The following is a 21,721-nucleotide window of genomic DNA, read 5'->3' as shown; positions in this document are numbered from 1 at the left end:
CCAAGGACTTGAGCTTATTTCCCATGAACCAGCCAAAGGCTAGTCCTAAAGAAAGGTCTTTCTCAGGAATATTCAGGATTTGATAACCTTTTCCTGCCTAACAATTCTTACTTAAAATTGGATTTCCTTGACCAAATATTTGGGATACTCTGAGTTAAGAGATATTAAACCACTTTCTCCCCTTCTCTTAACATGCTAATAATCACTGTGATACTCCAAGTGTGTGAGTATATGTATTTACTGTCACTTAATGGATTTCAAAATCTTTTCCTTCTTTAGAGAACTTATTTTAGGAAATGTCATTCTAAGTGATTCTTTACACTTGAGCAAAGTGTCTCTGTCCAATCAAAGAAAATGTTAGCTAAAAGGGCAAAAGGAAAAACAACTTGAAGCACTAGAGTTACTAATAAAGAATCCACAGTCAAGTATTTGTTAAAAACAATTGTGCTCATCTTTTATTACTATCTGGTGTCTCAACCATATTTCAATTGGTAAACTTGCTTTAAAAAATTTCACAAATTGTATCTTTATAAAGTGTTTCAGTAATAAAATCAATATACTTTCTTAACCTTTGTCACTTGTGTCATGAAAATGGATGTTAGGGTTAATATATTCATTGGAATAACTGTCTGCTGTTAACACATAAAAGGTATTTAACTGTTGAAATATAGCAAACTGTCCTAGAAAAATCAGTTTATGTTGATTGAATAATGAATACAAATAATTTGATTTCTGAATAAATGATTTCTCCCATGTTAGCCTGTTGATTATATTTAAAATTGCCTGAATACCTGATAGAATTGACTGATGCTACCACTGGGCCATTAAAATTCTTCTTCTTGCAGTTCTTACTACTCTTCTTATTCGGTGAAATCTGCAGCAGAGCCACAAATGAGAAAAATGGGCAATGCAAAAGGCAATTTAAAATTAGTAAGCAGTCATTTGAAAACTTGGTTAAAAAAAAAAATCTTATGGTCTCATTAATGCAACGTGGTGAGAAAAGACTCTCCCAAGCATTTTGTCTCAAATAAAAACATGCAGCGCACACATGGAATTTGCAGAGACAAAAGGAAAAGTGAAATCAAGCCACTTGTTCACAAGGAAATGTCTCAGGGTTCAAGAATTATGAATCATTTACTCATTTCTGAAGCCTAATAAAACATCCTTATTAAAATGAAAGCATGTTTCATTACCAGGGATAGTTTTGATCTGATAGAAAACATTTTTTCTTTTATTTAACATATGTGTTACATATGCTTTTGACATAAATATCAATGTATAACAAAATAAATATTATCTAACCAGGCATATTTAATATGTTCTGTGTTGTGCACTAGATAACTACATTTTAAACATATATCTATTATAGTATATTTAATATGAAATACATTTTGAGCTCTGTCTCATATAACTGGTATCAATTAAGTCAAGTGTGAAGTGCATAAATATCTATATTCTTAATAAAAGATACATAGAATCTTCAAACCTTTACACTTTTATTTTGGAAAGAGACTGTGATAGTGTCCTCTCCTAACAGGTGGTATATGTTTAATCAACAGATAAGGTTTAATATTTAGCAATTTCAGAGTTAAAGATATGTGTATGATCAGCAAGAACAAAACCCCACAATGCAGAACATTTCTCTGTGTGAAACAATAGGAGATAGAAATTTAAACATACTAATGAACAAGGCATCACAGGAAGAAAGGTTGGATAAAGCTTGTTTCTCATAGCAGACAAAATGTGAAAGTTTGTCAACGGTCCTCAAGCTGATGGAGGCTCTCTGGGACCTTCAGCAATTCATCCAATCCTCCAAATATTTGAAGAAGCTCAAAGATTAGATCTCCTTTATCTTCAAACTCCAGCTTGCCATAGGATTTAACCTCAAATTAAGTCTACTGCAGACATGAGAGACCCATGAGATCTTCCGCAAATGGCGACCAATCAGGATCTCAGAATTTCATGAAACAATGGTACCTGTGGGGTGCTTGAGCCAAGGCTTGCAAAGAGGCAGCCTTTGGCTGAAGCCAGTCTCCAAACTGATTTATTTTGTCCTCCCTTGTATAATATAATTTAAAAAAATAGAATATTTCACATAAAAATGATTTCAGCCTTTTCTCAAGGAATTCAGTATCTGTGGCAACAATTGGCATAAGAGCTAACACATAGTGGACCTACAGAAAATTGAATCAGTCTGAAAAAGACATGTCTACTCATTTCACCATATTCAGATCTATTACCTGCCCGACTCCTATTAACATATGTACTTACAATTCCTGGCCTAGGGCAGCCCAAGTGGCTCAGTGGTTTAGCACTGCCTTCAGCCCCAGGCGTGATCCTGGAGTCCCGAGATCAAGTCCCACGTCAGGCTCCTGCATGGAGCCTGCTTCTCCCTTTGCCTGTGTCTCTGCTTCTCTCTCCCTCTCCGTGTCTCTCATGAATAAATAATTTTTTAAAAAATCTAAAAAAAAATTACAATTCCTGGACTAAGTTCACCAAGTTGCATTTGAGAAAGGAAAAAAAAAAAGGAAGAATACCTTAAAATAAGTGTTGCATAGATATTTATGGAACAAATATAATTTGTGGTCTTATCTTGGGCAATTGAAAATGGACTATAATTTATAATCTTTTAAAGGATAAATATCTGATTTGTCCCTTAATGTGGCTGCATAAGCCCATCTGAGAACTGCCATTAATGAAAGCTTTTCTAATGGGAGGTAAAAAATGTAATATGAGAAATATAAACTACTGAATTTAGCCTTTTGAAATATGCCTAACCTCGTTTAAAAGTTGAGTTATAACTACTCTTGTATTAAGGCTAGAGAAATTTGGAGCATGATAGTAGTGACTTGAAGGTAGAGCAAGAGGAGTTTCTATAGGGCCAAGCACTCCGGGGTGGTAGGCAAAAATCTAAGGAGGAACCAACTGATACACAATTCCTGAGCAGCAAATGCCTTGGAAAACCTGAAGATATCTAATATGCAAATTGAAGTTGTTTTTCAGTTGTATTATGCCAAAATATTCCTCTGTCATTTTTTTGGCCTTCAGTAAAGCATGTTATACTTAAAAAAATGTATTAAAGATTTTATTTATTTATTCATGAGAGATACAGAGAGAGAGAGAGAGAGAGAGAGAGGCAGAGACATAGGCAGAGGGAGAAGCAGGCTCCATTCAGGGAGCCCAATGTGGGACTCAGTCCCCAGACTCCAAGATCACACCCTGAGCCAAAAAGGTAGACACTCAACCACTGAGCCACCCAGGGGTCCCAAACGTATTATACTTGAGAGACTTTCCATAGTGGTGTGGTTTGGGTATGAATGGAAAGAAGTTGAACTTCTTTTAAGAAAAATGGGCCAGGAGAAAATAAGAGCCCAAGAATGGAGCCCAGAAACAGATAATGTATGCTCCTCACTTGGACCAAAGCTTGGAGCTGGGTTCTCCAAGAAAGCAGAAAGTTATGTGACTTTCCTGTTTATTGAGGGAATGCTATGTTTACAATATTGTGGGGGATACGTTGCATTCAAGATTAATAGAATTAACATAACTATTTTGTAAATGTGGAAAATGAACTTAAAATATGCTAAGTGACTTGCTCAAGATCAATAGGCTAGCAAGAGGCAGAAGTTGGATTATACCCAGATCTATCCATTCACTCACTGGATATCTTTCATGTTTTATTTCTAAGGCACAGTTTTTAATGATCACTATGTCATCTAAATACATATATAAGTGGTTGAACTAGGTATTAAACAGACTTGTACATGGCAATCTACTGCTCAATTTTAACACTTTTATAAAATTTATATCAGGGCAGTGTTTAGAAATTATCCTAATATATGTATATGAGTGCACAAGATATAAAATCACAAACAAGTTACTTGTTAAATTTATTTTTTATTTTTTTTAGGTAATCTCCATCCCCACTGTGGGGCATGAACATGGACCCTGAGATCAAGAATCACATGCACTACAGACTGAGCCAACCAGGAACCCTCTGTTAAACCTTTTTAGATAGGTATGTACCCTTTTTTTTTACTGCTGACAGTGTGTACACACACACAACTTGGAAAAATATAGTAATATTTGTTCTTTCATCATTCACAGATGTATGGCATCATTATTTCAACCCAAAGTTTATATTCATTGCTATGGATGAAGTTTGCATGCCACACAAAGTACATTTAACTCATATCATGAGCTATAGGTTGCTTGATGTGTCACAGATTCCTTCTATGCTTGTATCTCCAAAATGCCTAATTCCTGACTGATTGCAGTGCCTTGAGGTATAGAATTGGCCTCAATATTGACCACTTCAGGGCTTTCAAGTTCTCTTCAAGGAGATTCAATAAGCTTATTGAATGAAGAGAATGCATCCAAGATATGTTTATTCCCAAGATATGGGAATCTTCAAAGATTATTTTTCCTCTAGGTGTTTTTTGATAGCTTGGCTATTCTTCCTCATTTGTTCTAAACTCTACAGTAATAAGGATGAAGTTTCAAAAAGTTTGAGGTCCATTGATTATCAACTATGTAGTGGAATATTTAAAATATATTAATGCCAAATTCTGAAATTCCTCTAAAATTTCTCAAAAACTGAGGGCTATAAATACGATGTGGCTCAATATGTGAGTCTGTGTGCACTACACCAGTGCCATAATTCTCCATAAGTTTTTAATGAAATTCTCAGTGTATCCTATTTCCTTTAGCTTGGGGAGAACTAGTCAGTTTGTTTACTGCCTAAGAAGCTTAAACTAAGCCCTTGCCAGCTTCAAGTTGTATAAACACATAAAAGAAGGAGGCTTTTTTCAGGGGTCCTTAATTCTTTCCGTGCCTCTTTATTTGCAAAAGCTGAGGGGTTTTGTAATCACCCCAACTCTAACATGAGGCAGAGAAACTTCGTGACATGTTGAGTGAAATGCTACACTGTGTTAATAACGGTTTTGAAAGAAATCAGGAAAGTTAATCATGTGTGGACACAGGGTTAAGAAGCAATGTAACAGACTATTAAGCTTAATATAGATATGTGATATAAGCATATGCAGACAGCCATTAGCATAAATTCATGTTACAGAAGAGCAGCACGGCATGCCACTCGGTGGATTTAGAATGTATGCGAGGGGCAGGATAGAGATCGATAGAAGGAACTGGGTCAGAGAATCCATATACAGGTCCTGGATCAGGCTGATAAAACTACTGCGAATTATAACCACATTATTTGTGAACAGTGTTATTGCCTGGGACTTTATGACACAGACATGCCAAGTGAAGGGACGAGAAGCAGGGAAAGCTCTCATAGTTTCTAGTGGGTTCAGCATGAGAAATATCCATCTCTCTTAGCTAGAACTGACTTCCCTTAATGTGTATAATCATTTTGCTTCTGATAAATAACTTTTAAAGACATGAAAATAAAATATTAAATTAATTGTTGCAGGGAAATTTGTATATTTCAAGAATTCTAAATTTTTTTTATTATTATTTATTTATGATAGTCGCAGAGAGAGAGAGAGAGAGGCAGAGACACAGGCAGAGGGAGAAGCAGGCTCCATGCACCGGGAGCCTGACGTGGGATTCGATCCCGGGTCTCCAGGATCACGCCCTGGGCCAAAGGCAGGCGCCGAACCGCTGCGCCACCCAGGGATCCCCTATTTCTTTTTTTTTTTTTTTTTAATTATTATTTATTTATGATAGTCATACAGAGAGAGGCAGAGACAAGGCAGAGACACAGGCAGAGGGAGAAGCAGGCTCCATGCAGGGAGCCCGACGTGGGACTCGATCCCGGGTCTCCAGGATCGCGCCCTGGGCCAAAGGCAGGCGCCAAACCGCTGCGCCACCCAGGGATCCCGGGGTCCCCTATTTCAAGAATTCTAGACATAGTTATATTCCCCCCTTTCCTTTTTCATAACACATCATCACATAAAAATGACATATGACCATCAAACAAATTTATTTCCAACAGTCTTTAGAAATAAATTCCTCTGGGGCTCTGCCCTTCAACTAAAATAAGCAAATGAATTCTTTTCTCTTGTTTCAATCAAAAGCCCCCTTGAAAGACTTCCTGAATTATTTCTAGGAATTCTTATTTTATAGACATTTTGCTTTCCTCATTTTCATGGTATAACAGACAATGTTGTGCTTTAGGAAGTTTTAATAGATCTGGAAAATGAAAATACTTTTAAGAACAGAAAAAAAATGAACTTATCAATTATCATGGTAGAAAATTTTACTTGGATTTGGTCATAACCTATTTTAACTGATGCCCTTTCTCTGGCATTTCTTCTAATTTCTTAAAATTGGGAATCTTCTAAGAAACTCTTTTTGGCTGACGTTTTCTTAGATACTCAGAGAAAGAATAAACTGCTTGTGAAGTTTTTAAAAACCATTATCTGTCCATTTTTTTCTAGCAGAAAACAAAGCTAGTAGTAGGTCTTTCTTTCTTTCTTTCTTTCTTTGTTTCTTTCTCTTTCTTTCTTTCTTTCTTTCTTTCTTTCTTTCTTTCTTTCTTTCTTTCTTTCTTTTTGCTTTCCCTTTCTCCTTCTTTTCCCCATTTTCTATTTCCTTTCTTTTTTCTCTCCCTCTCCCTCTCTCCCTCCCTCTTCCCTCCCTCCCTCTCTCCCTCCTTCCCTTCTTCCCTTTCCCTTCCATTTCCTCCCTTTCTCTCTCTCCTCCCCTCCAACCCCACCTCACTAAAAGTGTCTCATGCTTATAACTAGTATCATGGTATACTGGAGAAGACCATGATCATTTCCTTTCAGAGAAGCTCTAAATACCCTATATGTTCCAACTCTTTCCTGGCCAGTTGCTATTTCATATTCCACTGCCTAAACTCCATCCCATTGTCTCATAGATAATACCTTTGTAAACTATATATTGCCCTAGAAAGACCATCACTGAAAGTTCTTACCATTGTGTTATTTCTTAGGTTAAAATACAATATGAGAGGAAGTGTTAATAAAAATGGAAAACCAATGAAGCCAAAGTCAAGTCTTTGGCGGGGGAAGGGGGGGGTGGGGGGGGAGGGGGGAACAGAGTCAAAAGGAGTCAACAGAGCACCAAAGCAAAAGAATCATATCTATGGAACTCCACTGATACTTAAGAATAAGTAAAACAGGAAAAAAATAGTAAAAATGATGCTAAAGTTCCTGAGGATGACCATGTTAATGGCACCTGAGAGATAGCTAAGCACTTTACTGGAGGCTGTATGCATGCTCTGCCACTCAGTCCTCAGAGCAATATTCCTTTAAAAAAAAGATTGTATTTATTTATTGAATTATTTATTTGAGAGAGAGAGAGAGAGAGAGAGAGAGAGAGAGAGAGAATGCACAAATAGGCAGAGCAGCAGGCAGAGGGAGAGGGAGGAGAAGCAAACTCCCCATTGAGCAGGGAGCCTGATGTGGGACTCAATCCCAGGACCCTGAAATTATGACCAGAGCCAAAGGCAGATGCTGAGCCACCCAGGTGCCCCTTCAAAGCAATATTCCTTATTCTAGATTTACTGATGATGTAAACAGGAAACAAAGTTTAAGAAACACTCTTCAGTAATACCTTCTTCCTTTTCCTTAGTTTTACTTATTCCCAATAATAGATAAGGAAATCAAAATTATAGTTCTAGACCACACATAAATCTTCATCTCTCTGGCAGCAAGCACAAAAAGATAATGAAGCAAAGACAAAGGTAGGGTGTCAGGAAAAATGACAATGAGCTTCTAATATAAAGGATGGCTGGACAGATAGAAGTTGGGGTTGGATTCAAGGTGAAGGGTAAGGTTCATTCATTTGTAGAGGGTTTTTAAGAAGATTAAATTTTCAACATAAATTAGTCATTTGATTTCTCTCTGAAAGAGTTTTATAAATGTACCAGTCTTTACCTAAAGCCTAGACAGTAGACTATTTAAGACATTCTCTGATTTTAAGTAAATGGAAAATAAGTAGCAGAGATTCAAGCTATGTATAATATGGTTCTTCAATTGAAATTGTGTGTGTGTGTGTGTGTGTGTGTCTATGTGCCAGAGGTTAATTAAAGGCAAGAGAGTGAACTAGAATGAATTTAATATGATTTCTAATGCCTATCATTATTAAAATTACAAATAGAAATACTTATGGGTTTCAAGATTTTTCCAAAACCTTGGCTGTTTCTGTAATACTTTTTCCAGATCTGAGATGGGCAGACATTTTGAAAAGAGAGAATGGTGTTTCTTTCATTTCTAAGTTTCTTTTTTTGAAATATTTTATTTATTTATTCACGACAGATAGAGAGAGAGGCATAGACTTAGGCAAAAGGAGAAGCAGGCTTCCTGAGGGAAGCCGGAAACAGAACTTGATCCCAGGACCCCTGGATCATGATCTGTGCTAAAGGCAGGTGCTCAACCACTGAGCCACCTAGGCATCCCTCATTTCTAGGTTTCAATGAGAAATTTAAGTTGCCTAAATTTGGACTACTGCACATTAGTGGTAGCATTAAGAATGTTTCATGGCTTCTCTTCATCAGGCCTTTTTAATTTAAAAATTTCAAATGAATCTTTTCCTAATTCAGTGATTGGCAGGGCTAGAAACTGTGTGGCTGAGCACCATTGGCTTCAGGGTGCCAGGAAAGGATGAATCTGAAGGAGATTCTTCAGTGATTTTGCTGCTGGGTAATGCATGAGGAATTCACCTTGGATAACTCCTTTTAGATTATTGAAATCACTTTCTTTCACTCTTCAAGCTTTCTGGTAGGCATCCTGGATTTGCTTAATGCCTTTTACTGCTCCATGATGGTTTTCATTTCCAAATAGTAGTTATAGTAGTAGAATAGTAGTTCCAAATAGTACTTCTGACAACTAGTAAGCAATAGGACAAGGAAAAGCAATAAACATTATCTTTAGCTTGTAATTTGAATGCATCTCTTATCCTAAGTGAGACCTCTTCAAAGTAAAATATTATGTAAAACTTAGAAGACATGAAGAATGGTCCAGTTGTCCCCACTAACCCCCACAGCAAAAAATGCTGGTGGGTGACACCCAATTGCGCTGGACCACATAAGAGGTGAGCGGTATCCCCTAAAGAGAGCACAGAAATGATCTCAAGTTTTGACATCCTTGTTCCAGGCCATTCACCATAGTACTACAGATGCTTTATGGGAAGTTCAAGAACACGATCTAAGAGGTCTGGCAGAAATTATATCCAGGCAGGATCATATCACAATTTTCCATCAGAACCCTTGCCACTTTTAATTATCTTATGAAAGGGAGATTCCTTAATTCCTTTTATGGAGAAAGCCAAGGCCAGGATCATTACTTCACTGTCTGAAATCCTGAGGAAGAGCTGAAGCATCAACATTAACCTATTGACCATACACTGAACTAGATGAGCAGCAATAAGTTTACCTGCAGTTCACAGCATCATAGTGCTATGACTAAGTAGTACCTTTCCTTACTTGATTATAAAAGTCACTCAGTATGGGAGGGGGGAAGTGGAGGAGGAGGAAGAGGAGAGGAGGAGGAGGAAGAGAAAAAGAAAGAAGCTTTCCCATGTTAAAAAATGGCAGTTATCTGTGGACCGAATTGGATTTTTGAAGCTTTTACCGTTAGGTCAAGCAGCTATATGTGTGATTTGTATTGCTTTTGCATATGAGATCAATATCCAAGAGACTCTGGGGCCAACCCCGTGTTGCCAGCTAAAATGTAATATGCTCTAGACAGTCAAATAACAATCTGGGTATTCTTCTTTGCCAGGGATACGTTGAAATTCTCGAGGAAGTCAGGGGAGTAGAAGAAGAGTTAGGTGTTGTTTAAACAAAAATTATGAATTTAGTAACCCTCCAATTACCGACTGCAACAACTCTTAATAACAGAGTAACTGTGGCCATAGTTGGATGAAAACTAAGCAGGTTGTTTTAGAAGACATTTAAACATAGAGTAATACCAAACAAACACCAAACCTAATCTCCAAACTGTCTTCTTGACATCACTTTGCCATTACTTAGGGGCATCACAGTTGTTTTTAAAACGGGAGGAAAAGCAGTTTGTTTTGGTGCTATTGGTGATTATTTGCGTGTTACAATTTAATCAAGTCCTGCCCTGGTCCTTTGTGGCCAGGCAATCAATGGGTTAAGCTAGATCACTAACGTGTGTTCCCTGACCCTGGAATGCTTCATCAAATGTACTCATTACTGATTGAGCAAGAGAATGAATAGTTGTGAGTTTCAGTTTAAGCGCTGATGGGATTGTGTGTAAGCCCTAATGTGGTCGAGGTATTTAAATTTTGATTTTTGTAATGGGCTCTGACATGTTTCATTTCCTCCGAGGGAACACTCGAGACCTCTGAAAGTAAATGTTGCTAAAAAGTCATCAAGGCAGAATATTAAAATGCCATCAAATGAAAATTTCACTAATGCAATCCGGCTAGAGCTCCAGGTACTGGAGCGAGAAGGGGAGTGTCAAAGGTCTCAGTTCTTTTAGCGAAACATGATTTGTTCCTCTTCACTGACTGTTTCCCCAAATAAATTATTTAAAGTCTTATTTCTTCTTTCTCTTGGGCCTCTTAAAGTTCAGCTATACTGAGAGGTGGCAGGAGAAGCAGTAGAAGGAGGAAAGAGGTGGCACAGTTAGAAATTCAGGAAATGGTTGTATGGTGAGCATCTTCACCTATGCACCCAATTCCCTTCATTCCACATGTGTGATTTGATGCGAGGGTAAGAATCCTCAGTGATGGCCTTCAGGACTGAAACTGTCCTTATAAAACATACTCGATATTTTAATAGCAAGGTGTTTGGAGTATATGAGATAATCGGAGTGTTCATTTAGTTATGTGTGGGGAACACTCATTCTTCTAGATTTAATTGGCAGTACTTTCTTATTGAGGATTATGTTGAACAATATATATTTTCCTTTATTGTTTATTTTCTGATATATATTTTTTCATTCTGAGATAACTACTTACATTAGATATTGCCTGGAAATGAAAAATCATGGGTTTCCCTAAACTTCACCTATGATGGTGATTTCCCCAAGATTAGAGATTCTATTCACTTATTTAGGGGCTAATGTTCCTATGGAACCTGTAATTTCCTCATTTCTCCTGCTGGCTGGCAGGATTTGTGCCAACCAACATCTGGTCTTCTATTAACTCAGCTTGACACCTTCAGTTCTGTCCGTCTAACCCATAAGGACAAATAAATTACTTTATTGAACCTGTTGTGTGTAATAGCAGGTTGCCTTTGAGAATCAAATTTCTGCTGTGTGTTGGTGAAGCAGCATAATTTTAAGTGTCCAGAATCAGAACTATTGGCATCCCCTAAGGCTAGAAACTTGAGTTGAGTTTTCTGGTTCTGTTGGAAAATGGGGCTTTAAACAAAGCATGTTATACACCAAAAGGTGATGTATTTTCACAGTCAAGAGTGTGATCTCTGGCCTCAGATTGGGTTTATTTCTCAGTTCATCTGTTTATAACTGCGGGGCCCTATGTGTGTGTGTGAGTACACACACACACACACACAATGCTTAGTGCACTAGTGGGTATATAGTAAGCCACTTAATAAATTTTAACTCCTTTAAAGTTCATTTTATAATATCTGAAGACAAAACTCCATAAACATGACTCCACATTTCTGAAAAGTTCTTTTTGAAAATTCCAAGTAAAGACTTCAACTAAATGTTTGTAATCTCAGTGGAGATTACTCAGTGGCTTCCACTGGAGAAAAGAAAGTATTTTCTGGGGCAATCTCTAGGCATAAGTAGTACATTTGTAATACTTCTAGATGCACCCTGAAAAAGGCAGAAAAATTAACAAGGCGTTGTGGTTAATATTTCAAGATGTCACATTGCCAAAGAGGTTCTTTACCTAAGACGGATCTTCTGATATGTACCTTTCACTATGTTTTTAGGTAAGAGAACTTCATCTCTGAGATAATTGCTCAAACAACTAAGGCATACAAATTAATGGTCATGAAATAGCCAAACTATGGCAACTTTCCACCTAACTTTTGAGAAAACTTCTCTGAAAACTTCAGTTCAGAGAAATTTACTAAATATGATATGATTTTAAGAATCTGAGAAATTCTAAGAATTTAGATTAAGAATTATAGAATCTACACAGTTGCTACTTTAGAAATGGTTTTAACATAAAGCCACCTCCTTACCTATTATTTTTAAAGAAAGCCAAACATTTATTTAATTATATGTGGCCAAATAATTGTGTTAACTAGAAATCATTTTGACGAGCACTTATCAAACACCTACCATGTTCAACAACACTGCATCATTTAAAGCTCAGGAAGATTTCTACTTTGTGTCTTATCATGTATGCCTGGGATTAATTTGTGGAACTTACTTTCAAATGATGTCACATGTCCACTCCTCAATTATTCTGACTGGTATTTGCCCCATAATGAGGATTTTTTTTATGTGTATAGACCAGTTCAGCACATATGAGGTAAATTTATCACTAACAACATCTTAATTATCAGAAAGCATGAAGATTTTTAAACATTTATCTGAATTTCATGGCAATCCATGTAGCTGTTTTTTCCTGTATGGCATCAAGAGAGCAGTTTCATTTTTTTTAGTTAGATTCAAAATGGAAGAGAAATAAGAGAATTGAAACAGTAGATATGAATTTTCCAGAACTTTCTGTATCTAGAAATAGAACATAAAAAACAGTAGTGTATGCTGTCTCGTTAGCTACTCAAAGTTCTTGAAGGCTCGTTAAATGAGATGCCCTGTAAGAAAAGGAATGGAGGACTGATATCTCTAAATCAGTTACTTTCTTAAAAACCCAGTGTTTCTCAGATCAGATGGGAACCTGAATGTTGTTATTAACACACCTAAAGAAAATCTGTCATTGAGGATATTTGTAGCCAGGAAAGCCAAGAGAAAAAGCAAGTTAGAGAAGCAGTCTTTGGCTCCTGCAATCTCAGCCGTGCAGAAGAGAGGGTACTCAGGCTCTTGAAACTAGGTGTCAATAGAGAGGCACCAGAATATCAAACTGTGTGACACCAGCCATTACAAATAGCTAACTCCTATAGTTCTAGTCCCATGATCTCCAAGCAATAACCCTCTGATTAAAGCTTCCTATGTAGATCTGTTCACTGAGAGAAAATATTCTAATTCTATTTGATAGTTGTGAGTCTTTCTGGGAATTAACAAATTGGCTTTCTGATTTTGTCCATCAGTCTTTTATGCATTTGTTTACCATAACTCAGTACTCTGGAGTCCGGTCATCCCTCAGCCTGCTAAGAAAATTGAATTGTCATGACTAAGAGGCTGATAACTAAAGCTGAGATGGGTATCTTTATTAAAATACTGTAACTGATTCCAATCCAACCACTGTGTCTGAACCAAGAAATGATTTCTCTGCTAACTTCATTTGTAATATACAGTATCAGCATTGCCAAATAGCACCTAACAGCAATGCCACTAATTATTAATTCCAGTTAGTATATAAAGAGATAAAGAGTAAACTTTGGCCTTATTAGTTATATCATCATTATTATTTTTATTGAGCATGGACTTGTGGGTAGTTAAATTATATATATGAAGATTTTTAAATATATATTATATTAAAATTATATTAAATTTTAAAAGTTTTATATTATATTATATATAAATATATATAAATATAAAGATATGAGGCAATGAACCAAATAACCTAAGAATTCATTTTGGTGTCCTGATATTCTGGCTCCTGCTAAGAACTAAAGAAAACTGCAGAAAGCTATTTTCCAAACACGCATCTCAAATGGACATAGGACAAGTTAAATTTTTTCTCTAGGAGGGTAGTTTTTTATTGTTGGATTTAGCAGATTATATTACTTCCAATTTAAAAAGAACTGACTCCTCACCTCTAAGATAAAACTTCCAGGAAAAGAAAGATGGAATAAATAAAACGAAACCTTTAGCTTGTGAGAAGTCATATATTCTGTGACATGGAAATTTTGCTGTGCTGATTGTCTCTAACTATTCAGGATCTCATCACATTTCTTGGGGCAAAACAAAGTATACTGAATAAGATGCATTTGTTTGATTAAATATCAAAATGTATAGGCATCTAATATACTTTTCTGGGTAGCAAGAAGTATACTCTTGAGTCAGCAGTGGTTGGCTAAATGAAATTGCTGAAGAGAAAAATCTTTCTGAATAGCAGGAAATCGAAACAGTATAGTAGCAGGTGATCCTCAGTAGTTCCAGGTTTGGTTTAGATAATCCTTCCCAAGTTCAAAAATTTATCTGAATTGCTTCAGTTAGGAATCTGGTGTGGGGAATTTTGTATAATTTTCTATATTTCCTTGTTCTGTGAAAAAAATATTAGAGCAGCACTTCTTGTTATATTCAAATATTTCTAATCTATTCGAATCTAGGCATGCAGAATTTAGTGTATCAGCTACACTTACAGGAATATTTGTTTCAGATTCTTATTCACATTGAGCTTAATTGGGGTCTCAGATTATGTCTGACAAACTCCTTCTTCCAGACCAACTAATTTATTCATAAATGCACATCTTCCTTTTTTCCCTAGCAACCAAATCTTTTAACATCCTATCAAATGTTTTAATGGACTTAATAGATTTCACAGCATGTTTATCTATTTTAATAACTTATTTTTTTTTTAATTTTGGGGGGAATCCCCGGGTGGCTCAGCGGTTTGGAGCCTGCCTTCGGCCCAGGGCCTCATCCTGGAGTCCCAGGATAGAGTCCCATATCGGGCTCCCTGCATGGAGCCTGCTTCTCCCTCTGCCTGTGTCTCTGCCTCTCTCTCTCTCTCTCTCTCTCTCGATCTCTGTGTGTCTCTTGTGAATAAATAAATAAAATCTTAAAAAAAATTTTTTTTGGAAACTTGCTTATTGCAATATGTTTTGGCATAGTTTATGTGTTGTGTTTCCATTAATGGTAGGGTTAAGTTGTTAAATTTTAAAAATTTGAATTGAATTTGAAGCAAAAAAGATTTATGCAAAAATCATGTCAGCCATGAATCTGATAATTTTTAAATGTATTTCAATGATATCCTGAAAAGAAACATTAATGCTGATTGGTATCAATTTACAAACCGCTGTCTTTTTCTACCATTTTATTACTGTTTTTTCCCTCTTTTAATCTCACAGGGGTGCCCTCACAAGCACACATATATCATCCAAAATTTCTACTTACTTCCTAGACTCCCAATTCACAGATAATCTAATGATGTGTAAGTATATTTCATATATGCCTACATATATATTTCATATATACCTCATATATATATATATATATATAGAGAGAGAGAGAGAGAGAGAGAGGGTAATTAGGACAGTTTTGTTAGTTTTCATATGATTCTTTTTGAAAATTTTGTAAAAATAGGTTTGATGAAGTATAATCTACATATGGCAAAACTACACCTTTTCAGGTATACAGCTCAAAGAACTTTGAAAAAGAGCTATAGTCATGTAAGGACTAAAACAGTCAAGATAATAGACTTCATCCATCATTCCAAAAAGTTCTCTCATGGCTCATTGTAGCAATGCCTTCCTCCTACCCCAAGCTCCTGACAACCACTAATCTGGTTTCTGCTCCTAGAGACTTTAATAGAATGCCATGTAGATGGAATATCATGGTCATATAGCCTTAGTATAGTGTTCTGGAGATATCCATGTTTTTATATTCCTTTTTATCATTGAGTATATCATGTAGAGATGTCTTAATTTATTAAACTATTTCTAAGCTTATGGATATTTCTGATGTTTACAGTTTAGGATACTATGAATAAGTTGTCATGAACATTCATGTGCAAATTTTTGTGTGGACATATACTTTCATTGCTCTCATAAATACTGAAAAGTGATATTGTTGAGACTTCTGACAGGTGCACATTTAACTTTATGCCAAACTGCCCAACTGTTTTTCAAAGTGAATATACGTCACTTTGTACCCCACTTAGTCATATATGAGAATTCCAGTTGTTCTGCATCCTTGTTAGCACTTGCTATTGTCAGTTTTTTAAAGCTATTTTAATAAGTATGTAGAAGAATCATAAATGATTTTGATTTATATTTTCCTAATGACTGATAATTGAGAATCTGTCCATGTGTTTATACGCCACTCACTTGGTGGAGTCTGAGCTAATCTTTTCTCCACCTAAATTTTTTTCTTATTATTGAGTTGTAAGACTTTCTAAATCTATCTATATATCTATCTATCATCTATCTATCATCTATCTATATTTATCTATCATCATCTATTAATTATCTTATTTATCTATCTATCCACCTATCAATCTATCATCTATCTTCTTTATGAGTTTTACCTTCAGGAACATCAACATATTCTTTTTCAAGTTTACAACTCAAGAAAGATAGTATTGTAGCCCTGGTATGGAGAAGTGGGGTCATTATTATAAAATAAAAAGAGATATAAGTGGACCAGCACTGTCTTGTCTGAGTTCACCCCAGCCCATTCCTGCACCTACTAATTCTGGTCTCCTTCTCCCTTCTTCCAACAAAAGTATTGAATACTGTCTCCAATCGGTATCTCAAGGAGGTTTCTGAGACAGTTGTAGAAGGCTCAAGATGAAGGCTGGCCATTCAGCCACAAGCCTGATAAGGCCTGTGTTTCTCTGACCAGAGGTGTGAACCCCAAGGGCCCAGCCGGCCTCTCCCAGGGCCTCCATGGAGCAAGCTGAGCCACCTTGTAAAACAGAGTTAAACGGAATATTTTTGTACCTGATGTTTACAGATGCTTTTGGGAAGTTACCAATAAAAAGACTCTGTTACTAAAAAAAAAAAAAAAAAAAAAAATTTTGGTAATTACAAAAAAATTACAAAAATTTGTAATTTAAAATTACATTAATAATTTAAATATATAAATATTTATATTTTATTTTTATAAATATTTTATATATTTATAAAAAATATATAAATATATTTAATTTATAAAATATATTTATGTTATATATATTATATATTTATATATAAAATATATTTATATCTATAAATAGATATAAATATAAAATATTTATAAATATTTTAATATAAATTAAAATAAAAATGTAATGTAAAAAATTACAAAAATTAATTTATTTTATTTATTTATTTATTTATTTATTTATTTATTGTATTTCCCTCATGATCTAAAATTCATATCTATTCATGGGTTTACTTAGGGAAGGGGCTTCCCGGCTAGAACAGAAGCTCTTGAGGACTGGAGACAAGTCTGCACAGCATAGGGACTCAATCAGTGTGTTAGATGATTGTTTTCTCTTCAAGCATTTCTCCAAGAAGACTCTGAGCTCCGTGCTTTGTGGTCAGAGTGGACTCAGGTTTTGGGGTCCGAATGGTCTCCAAATGGCTGGTCTCCATTCAGCTGCTTAAACCTCCGGTGGAGCTGCTCGATCTGGTCTGACGAGAAGCCGGTCTTGCCCACGAGCTCCCGAAAAGGGACACCTGGGTGGCTCAGGGGTTGAGCATCTGTCTTTGGCTCAGAGCGTTTTCTCGGGATCGAGTCCCACATTGGGATCCCTGCAAAGAGCTCGCTTCTTCCTCTGCCTGTGTCTTTGACTCTGTCTCTGTCTCTGTTTCTCTCTCTCTCTGTCTCTCATGAATAGATAAACAAAATCTTTATATATATATATATTATATATATATATATATATAATTTATCTTTATATAGATAGAACCTCCAGGAGAAAGACTATGCCAACGCTTTATCTCAGCTGGGATAGGGAATTGCTCCCATGACAGTTCCCTCTTCCTTACACAGATTAAGAAATTCAGGATCAGAGAACATAACCCAGTTTGGAAGTTCATACTGATAATTCAAAAATACATCTAAATCCATAGCTATGACTGTGACTATTATTGCTGCTGTATTTCTAATAATTACAAAGATGTTTAGTGGCTAAATTCTATGTATTCCCGCATTTGTCACAGGATCATACTGTTGTCCACATTACCACTAGGAATATGTAATTTAGTTAATTTCACAAAACCCAACATAGAGAAAAGCAATTATTGATCAAACAAAACATAATAATTTTGATTCAGCTCAATTTAATAAGGGTAGGAGTTAATATCTCTTTTTTGGAGTTAGTGGCTCTGTGTTTTGGTAAAAGAGTAATAAATATTTCTCTCTCCTGGCTAACAGAAATTTTACCAGTATTTTGTTCTGTTCTGTGATTTTTCATTGATTCACACCTATTAGTATAAATTTGTACAATGCTATATGTTCTTATATATTTTCCAAATTAATCTTTCACAAAAATAAAAGAAAGCTTAATACCTACTGCAATCTAAAAAAAGTTTCAGATTATAAGTATTTTTTTGTACGATCAAGTAGATATTATATTGAGACTGATCTACATTGTCTACTTCAACTGAGATTAATTTATTTTGACTTTGAGATACAGAAATTCTCTTGCCAATATTTATTTAGTATTGTAATTTTCCATTTCATCATCTTCAAAGTAGGGATCATGAATATTTATAAGTCAGGTCTTTTTTGCATGTGTGGGATGATTTGAACTCGAATTCTGAAGTTCATGATGTTTAATTTACATAGTGCTATGAAACGAATAGTGGTAGAAGTCACCATATATACAAAGCTTATGCTGTCAAGGAAAGTTAGAGGGGAAGGGGATGGGAAAATTTTATATTTTATTCCAAAGTTTATAAATCTAATATTAAATATTTAAAGACAATTAAGATGTACAATGAAAAGAGTTTGGCCATTCAATGATTTATGCTCATTATTGGTTCATTTTTGATTAATGTGAAATACTTCATTAATACACAGTAACTTATATAAGAGTATAAAAATAGAGGACACCTGGGTGGCTCAGTGGTTGAGCATCTGCCTTTGGCTCAGGGTGTAATCCTGGAGTCCCAGGATCTAGTCCCACATTGGGCTCCCCTCAAGGAGCCTGCTTCTCCCTCTGCCTATGTCTTTGCCTCTTTCTCTTTCATGAATAAATAAATAAAATATTTAAAAAAGAAAAAATATAAAAAAATGTAATGAATAAAAGAAACATTTATATGTTTCCCAACCAGCTCAAAATATAGACCATTTTTAATGTCTTTAATGAACCTTTTGTAAAATCCCCTCTCTGTCTCTGTCTCTCTCTCTCTTCCCTCCCCCTACTGCCTTATATTCTCAATCCACTGTCAAGGAAGCTTTTATAAATATTGTGTTTACTATTCCTTTGATTTTTAAAATTTCAATTTTATTTTTATAATAGTTACATTTATAAATTATATGTAATAAACTATACATATTTAAACGATACAATTTGATAAGTTTTAACCTGTGCATGCCTGTAAATGTCTGTGTATCTATACACACACACATACATACAAACCTATCACCGCAGTCAAGAAACTAAAAATATCTATCACACTTCAAATTTCCTCTGTACCTTTGCAATACTTCTTTCTTCTACCCTGCCTCCTAAAAACAACCAATCTGTTTTCTCTCATTTTAGACTTGTTTGCATTTTCTAGAGTTTTATATAAATGAAATGATTTGGTAAGTACGCTTGTTTGTTTGTTTTGTTTCAGAATAATTGTTTTGAGATTCATCTGTGTTTTTGTGTGCCTGTCTTTTTATTTCTAAGTAGCATTGCATTTCATGAATATGATACATTTTGCTTATCCTTGATGAACTGTGTATTTTCTCATTTTTTATTTATAAATATCATAAACAAAAGTGCTATGAATATTTGTGTACATGTCTTGGAATTTTTTAAAGATTATTTAATTATTTATTTCAGAGATAGAGAGTGTGGAACATGAGTAGGGGGAGGGACAGATGGAGATGGAGAGACAGGGAATTTCAAGCAATCTCACCCAGTGAGATTGTTTTCACTCAATCTCACTTTGAGTTTCACTCAAACTCAATCACCCAGTGAGGAGTTTTAGTTTAATAATTTTAGGTTTTAGATTTGGATCAATGAGCAATTTTAACTTAAGTTTTTATCAGCTTTTTTCTTCATCTGAATATCCAATTTTCAAACAATTTTAGAAAACCAATTGTTCTTTTACCACTGAATCTTCTTTACTCTTTTATCAAATATCAATTGATTATAAATGTATCAGTAAATTTCTAGATCCCCTTTCTTGTTCCACTTGTTTAGTTGTCTGTATTTGTGTCAGTACCACACTGATTAATATAACTTAATGTAACTTGATTAATATAACTTAAATCTTGAAGTCAAGAAGTGTAGTCCTCCAACTTTGCTCTTTTTCAAACTTTAGTCTATTTTAGATCCATTTTATTTTCATATCAATTTTATAATTGACTTATCAATAACTACCCAATAAAAAAGACTTGTGGGATTTTAATTGGGTTTGGGTTGAGCCTATACAGCACTTTATGAAGAATGATGTCTTGATTCTTCCTATTCATGAACATGGTATATTGCTCTAGTTATTTAAATCATACATCTCTCTCAATAATGTCTTTGGTTTCCATTGTTTAATCTTATCCATCTTTTGTCAGATGTATTCTTGAGTATTTAATTGTTTATGTTAGTGTAAAGAAAACAGTTGTTTCGATTCCAATTTTGGATTGTTTGTTATGAACATATAGAAATGCATTAGATTTTTGTACTTTCATCTTGTGTTCTACCAATTTGATAGTCTAATTTGTTAGTCCTAGTTACTTTTCTGAAGATTCAATAGATTTTCTAAGTATGCAATCATGCCATCTATAAATAAAAACATTTGTCCTTTTTTTTTTCTTCACAGTATTATAGTTTTATTTCTTTTTCTATTTGGCATTCTGGCTAGATTTTCCAGTAAAATGTAGAATAGAAATCATGAGAGCAAACATACTTATTACGGGAAAACATTGTTATTTAACATTTAATATGAGATATTATCTGTAGATATTTCATAGGTATCTTCCAACAGCTTAATAAAAAGATATTTTCTTTCCAAGTTTATGGGTAGTTTTCTTAATTGGTCCAGAAAGAGAATTATCTCTTTTATTGTTTCCTCTTAAAGAATCAAACATTGGTTTCATTGATATTCTCTATTATTTTTTTTTGTGTTTTGTTTTCTCTTTTTGTGATTTCCACTCTAACCTCTGTTATTTCCTTTTTTTTTTTTTTTAATTTTTCTTATTGGAGTTCAATTTGCCAATATATAGCATAACACCCAGTGCTCATCCCGCCAAGTGCCCCCCTCAGTGCCGGTTACCCAGTCACCCCAACCCCCCGCCCACTTCCCCTTTCACTATCCCTTGTTCATTTCCCAGAGTTAGGTGTCTCTCATGTTTTGTCACCCTCACTGATATTTTCACTCATTTTTCTCTCCTTTCCCTTTATTCCCTTTCACTAATTTTTATATTCCCCAAATGAATGAGACCATATAATGTTTGTCCTTTTCCAATTGACTTATTTCACTCAGCATAATACCCTTCAGGTCCCTCCATCTCGAAGAAAATAGTGCGTATTTGTCGTTTCTAATGGCTGAGTAGTATTTCATTGTATACATAGACCATATCTTCTTTATCCATTCATCTTTCGATGGACACCGAGGCTCCTTCCACAGTTTGGCTACTGTGGACATTGCTGCTATAAACATTGGGGTTATTTCCTTTCTTCCATTTAAATTTACTCTTCATTTTCCGTTTCTTTTTTTTTTATTTTTTAATTTCATTTTATTCATAGAGACACAGAGAGAGAGAGAGAGGCAGAGACACAGGCAGAAGGAGAAGCAGGCTCCATGCAGAGAGCCTGATGCAGACAGCCCGATGTGGGACTCGATCCTGGGTTTCCAGGA

At 35.2% G+C, this 21,721-nt stretch overlaps 1 long non-coding RNA gene across 1 annotated transcript in view; it reads left to right on the top strand.

Annotated features, from left to right (window-relative positions):
- Positions 1 to 8,994, top strand: part of LOC121489058 — a 32,762-nt gene extending 23,768 nt beyond the window's left edge. The window contains exons 2-3 of the long non-coding RNA XR_005987259.1: positions 3,908 to 4,015; positions 8,862 to 8,994. This is a non-coding gene — a long non-coding RNA (uncharacterized LOC121489058). The remainder of the gene's footprint in view (positions 1 to 3,907; positions 4,016 to 8,861) is intronic.
- The last annotated feature ends 12,727 nt before the right edge of the window (positions 8,995 to 21,721 follow it).

This window comes from Vulpes lagopus, chromosome 4 (assembly GCF_018345385.1).
Source record: "Vulpes lagopus strain Blue_001 chromosome 4, ASM1834538v1, whole genome shotgun sequence".
NCBI classification, from domain to species: domain Eukaryota; kingdom Metazoa; phylum Chordata; class Mammalia; order Carnivora; family Canidae; genus Vulpes; species Vulpes lagopus.
The sequence above is the reverse complement of the archived record's forward strand: the minus strand, read 5'-3'. Positions and strand labels throughout refer to the sequence as shown.